This window comes from Jaculus jaculus, chromosome 1 (assembly GCF_020740685.1).
Source record: "Jaculus jaculus isolate mJacJac1 chromosome 1, mJacJac1.mat.Y.cur, whole genome shotgun sequence".
Lineage (NCBI taxonomy): Eukaryota > Metazoa > Chordata > Mammalia > Rodentia > Dipodidae > Jaculus > Jaculus jaculus.
In genome coordinates this window covers 145,483,495-145,489,222 of record NC_059102.1, presented here as the reverse complement: position 1 = coordinate 145,489,222, position 5,728 = coordinate 145,483,495, and positions in this window count along the sequence as shown.

Here is a 5,728-nt window from a genome sequence, read left to right as displayed (position 1 = left end):
CATTTCAAGCCTCCCCATTGGCTTTCCCTGTGGTTCCAAACAGTTGTGAGAACCTTATCTCCCAGGGCAACAGAATCCCAGGGCTTCATAGCTCCCTTTGGAAGATTGAGGATTTTCCTTCCACAAAATGTCTTTTTGGCCACACGATGACCACCTTTGGAGGTGGTGAGCTCTTGGTGAACCTGCTGTGACTCTGAATACAGGTTGGTCCACAAGGGACTTTGTGATTACCTTTGGTGGCCATTGAACATGAAAACCCCTTCAGGGAAGGCTGGTGAGAGTGCCCGCTCCATCCCACCCAATCCCCCAGCCTCTGAGTCTTAGAGTAGGCTGTCTGGTTCAACCCACCTTCTCTCCATCAGTTCTTAGTGTCCTTTAAAAAAATATATTTTATTTATTTATTTAACAGAGAAAGTGGGAAAGGGGAGGAGAGAAAGAGAGAATGGGCGCACCAAGCCCTCCAGCCACTGCTAACGAATTCCAGATGTGTGCACCTCCTTGTGCATCTGACTAACATGGGTCCTGGGGGATTGAACCTCAGTCCTTTGGCTTTGCAGGCAAACGCCTTAACCTCTAAGCCATCCCTCCAGCCCTAGTGTCCTTTTCTTAAATTTTGTTTAAAATTGATTTGACAGCACGAGAGAGAGGCAGACAGACAGACAGAGAGAGAGAATGGGTGCACCAGGGCCTCTAGCCACTGTAAATGAATTCCAGATGCATGCCTCACCTTGTGCATCTGGCTCACGTAGGTCCTGGGGAATTGAACTGGGGTCCTTTGGCTTTGCAGGCAGTGCCTTAACCGCTAAGCCATCCTTCCAGCCATAGTGTCCTTTTTTTAAAAATTTGATTTACAAGGTAGGGTCTCACTAAAACTAGGCTGATCTAGAATTCACTCTGTAGTCTCAGGCTTGAACTCACAGCAATCCTCCTACCTCTGCCTCTCAAGTGCTGGTATTAAAGGTGTGCACCACCATAGCTGGCTTTCAGTGCCCTCTTATGTACAATGTGATAATTAAAAGGCCTGGCTCCCAGGATCACTGCAACTTCCAACTCATAGTCTGCTCTACAGGGCAACACTGTACTGGGCTCATTTGGCAGGTGTCTAAGGGGTCTGTGTTTGGTGTGTGTGTGTGTGTGTGTGTGTGTGTGTGTGTCTGTGTGCGCGTGTGTGTGTTATAAAGCCCATCTGGCCAGGGACAGTGGTATTTCTGCCTCTGATTTGCTATGTGTCTGGTTTTTCATGACCTCTCTGGACCAGTATACTATGTATGGTACAAAAGAGAGACCTTCTTCTCTGAGCTCTGAAGCTGCCATGGAGAACCGCCATCTCTCTGGGCAGGCGTTGAGGTATCTATCCTGACCTCTTTCTGCTTCCCTAGAGATGGCTGGGCCTGGGAGACATAGGTGTGGAGAAGGGGAGAGGGTGATGAGCAGAGAGTTCCCAGTGGTACACCTCTATTGAACGCCCCCTTCGTCTGCTCTGCAGACAGTGGTACTTTGCATCTGTGTGGCCATGGATTGCACCTCCACATGTGCCAAGGCTGCTATGGGTTGTACCCAACACCTACAGAGCTCCTGAGACCCTGAACCTCTGAGCAGGAGGAAGGGCTATGTAGGGAGGCAGGAGGACTGGAGGGGCCTGAGAGTGGGCCTCAGATGTAATTTTCGGGGATCATTCAGAAGCTGGGTGAGGGGATGTTCAGCAAGCTACCCCATCCAGCCCTTCTGTCTTCCTGGCTGCTCCTAGGCGAGCTGCCACTCAAATGGAGCCTGGCAAACCCTAACCCTAACTCTGGCCCAGCCCCTTGCAGGTTAAGGCAAAATCCTTCATAGGAGGTGATAGGAAAAGGAGGTCAGGGGAAGGGGGACTTTTCTGGTCTGTAGATCCTCACACTGTGGACACCAAATCACCTGCTCCTACGGGACTTGCTAGTGGCCAGTCCCTCTTAGCCTAGAGGGGTCAGCCTCAGCTGGCAAGGGCATCATGCACTGATAAAGGAGAGAGTGGTGGCTCATGCCACACCTGACACATGGTACTGTGGGCGCATTATCTTCACTGTCACAAGCCCAGGCCAAGCTGGGGGCAGAGGAATGTAATGCCACTTCCAACTCGCTCCAGGAGAGCCCCTTCCCTGGAAACCAAGTCCAGACACTTCCTTGTTTAGCTGTACAGTGTATGAGTGTGGCTTCTGTGTCTTTCCTAAGAGACATGTTCCTAGAGCCCCCTTGAACTTGGTACCTTCCAGGAGCACCTTAGCCAACTGGGTTCTGCTCAAATACAGGCATTTAGGATGATGGGGGAATGAGAGATGAGTACCCCAACAATTATTGTCTTCTTTCTATATAAACCAAGTCGCATGGTAGTTATCTGATGGCATGGGAGGTGTTGCAGGCTATGGAGAGTCCCAAAGGAGCATAATGCAGTGTGAGGGTTGTGAGTTCATGGTAGGGAGACGTCACTGTGGCTTTATAGAGCAAGGAAGACTTGTTGGAAGGGCCTTTCGGGCACCCATATATAGTATGTGGCTCTGTGTGGGAGCAAACAGTCCACAAGGGCCACCTCTGTGGCACTGGTGTGGCCGCCCTGCCAGTCTTGGTCTGAGTGGGCAGGACTGGAAATAAGCTACCAACTAGTTGTATGGAAAAAGGACATGCCTCAATACATGGGGACATGGGCTGATGACAATGGTCAGCCTGAGGATGTAGCTGGGGGAAGCAGTGGCCACATTAACTGGCCACTTCCTTTGAGCTGGTTCAAGATGGAGGATTTCTCAAGGAGGGGACGCCCAAAGTGATTAAGATACTAACCCCTCCCTTCCCATGCACTCAGCATGCTCTGTCCCTGGAAGCATCTGTGCTGTGACTGCTGTGGACACCCTTAAAGTTCAGGGCCATGAGGGTGTGGTGGAGGTGGGAGAGCATGGGTTGAGAGTAGTTTCTAGGTTTTCTGATGCCACCAATTTTTGCCTGGAGGATGGATGCAGGGTAGGGATGGAACCTTTTCAGTTTATTGCTCTCCTGGTGCTGTCCAGGAACAAGCCCAGGGCCTTCTGAGCCTCAGCACTGAGACCAGCAGGCCCCAGTCTTAGCAGGGACACCTGCCAGGGCAGGTGGTGGGCAGGTCTCTCAGTCTTCCTGTTCTGGAGTCTGCCTCTGAAAAATGTGCATAATGGGCCTTCCTACTCAAGGTGCCTGGAGAATGAAATGATGGGGCCCTATAACACTTCTTTTTTATTTTTTAAAATTGCTTTGAATTACTTAACATTTTTATTTACTTACTTATTTGAGCGAGAAAGAGATAGGAAGAGAGAGAGAGAGAGAGATTGAGAATGGGCACGCTGTTGCAAACGAACTCCAGACTCATGTGCCACCTTATGCATCTGGCTTATATGGGTCCTAGGGAATTAAACCTAGGTCTTTTGGCTTTGCAGGCAAGTGCCTTAACCACTAAGTCATCTGTCCAGCCCCTTGAACTACTTTCTTTCTTTTTTTTTCTTTAAGTTTTTCAAGGTGGGGTCTCTCTCTAATCCAGGGTGATCTGGAATTCACTATGTAGTCTCAGGGTAGCCTTGAACTCACAGCCATCCTCCTACCTCTGCCTCCAGCGTTCTAGGATTAAAGGCATGCACCACCATGCCCAGCTTGAACTACGTTTTTAAAATTTTTATTTGTTTGAGAGAGGAAAAGAGGAGAGAGAGATGGAAAGAGAAGGCAGAGAGAGAGAAAGGGGAGAAGTCAGGGAAAAAATAGACAAGGGCCACTACAAGCTCCAGGCTCATGTGTCACCTTGTGCATCTGGCTTACATGGGTACTGGGGAATGGAACCTCGGTCCTTTGACTTTGCAGGCAAACGCTTTAACCACTAAACCATCTCTTTAGCTCTCTCTACATACTTCTTACATACTTGAGGCTCAATAAGCTGATCAGGTGTAAGGTGTCTGCAGTCAACACTGGGAAACCAACTTCTCCCAACTCCCCCACAAACATGCTCTAACCTGGAACCTCCCAGAGTCCCTGTAGTTTTTATATCCAGTCACCGACCACGACTGCCAGAAGCAAGTGTAGCAAGTCCAGTGTCCCGAGCCTTGGAAAACCTGCAGAAGTCAAAGGACATTAATAGCAGGTTCCCCCCACCCCGGATCCGAGACAGGCGCAAAACTACACTACCCAGAATTCCTAGGTCTAGCCAAAAAGGAAATGTCGTTTATGCAAGGAGAGGCTCCACTCCCCAGCAGGGGTGGGGTGAGGGGAGAGAGGGAGAGAGATTACCAGGGGGAGGGCGCGCTGTGCTCGCGAGCGAGGGCGGAGAGCCGGGCGGGCGGGGAGGAGGAGGCGGCACCCGCCCGCCCGCCGCCGCCGCCGCCGCCTGCGGACCTGCATCCCGCGGGGCGCGCGAGCGAGCGGCGGTCCTTGCGTGCTCTCTGGCGGGTGGCTGCAGGCGGACGCGGGGACCAGGCCAGCACCAGGGCCGAGTTTCTGCAAAGTTTGACCTGGTTGCCTTTCCGATGCTGCAGCAGAGCGAGGCAGCGCGGGGCGCGCCAGGCGGCTGCGGCGCGGCGGCTGGGCTGAGCGGCGACAGCACGCTCACAATGATCATAAAATAAAGGAGGTGCGCGGGGTGGGGGCGAGAGAGCCCCGAGCCTCGACCCTCCGCCCCCTCCCCCGGCTATCCCCAAGCGGCCCCGAGTCGGGAGGGGGTTGGGGACCTGGAGCTCACAAGCCAACCACCAGACCCAAGTAGATAAGAGTCAAGGGACACTCCTGGGGAAAGGGGCACCCCCAAAGAACGTGCCGGCGAACCGGGTCAGGGGCGTCCAGAGGGTACCCGGAGCGGCCCCAGGGCCAGGTGAGTCCGCAGAGCCGCCTGGGTAGGGGGGCGTGCGCGCCAAAGTTGCCCGGCAGCGCAGAGCGTCCGGACGCACGGGGTCTTCGGGGCCGCTAGGGGCTTGGCATGGGGGAACCGAGGCTGCGTGGCGGAGGGCACTGCGCCCTCTTGGGGTCGGGCGACCTCGGCCAGTGTAGGGGCGGCTCTCCAGATCGGATCGGCCTGCCGGGGGGAGGGTTGGCACTGCATCCCCCCCCACACACACACCAGAGGACCCGAGGGATCGTGATGGAGAAGGGGCGCCACTCACTGGTGGCACGGCGCCGAGGACAAGTGCCAAGAGCCGGCCAGTCTTGGCGACCCACTGCAGTGGCATTGGGTGGACCCCCGCCCCCACCCCGCCCCTGGGCCGGGAGGGTGTCAGCGGAGATGTCACGGGCGGCGATTATTCGCTGGTGCGCGCGGTCGGGCGGCCGCCACTGACGGGGCGGGCGGAGGTCGCGGGGGGTGGAGGGGGGCGCGCCAACCTCCCGGGAGACCGCCCAGAGCTGCGCCGTCAGCTCCGCAGCTCGCGCCCGGCTCACACGCGGCGCCGCCCCCGCGCGACCCCGCAGGAAAGTTCGGCTCAACTTTGACGTCCTGTTCCTTCCAAACCTCCCCGCAGGTCCTCAGCGGTCGGGGCGAACCAGGCAACGGCGACCTGAGCGCAGCACCGGCGGCGAGAGGCACGCGGCGCGCCCCGCGAGTGGGCGCCCACAGGAACCCCCCACCCACCCACACCACCGCCGGCGAGCGCGGAGTCCCGGGCTAGCCTCCTGGAACCGCCGGTGGACGCCCCGTCCTCCAGAGCTCCGAGACCTGATCGGGGGCCCCCCGCCGGGCCGGGCGCGTGAGCCCCGGGGA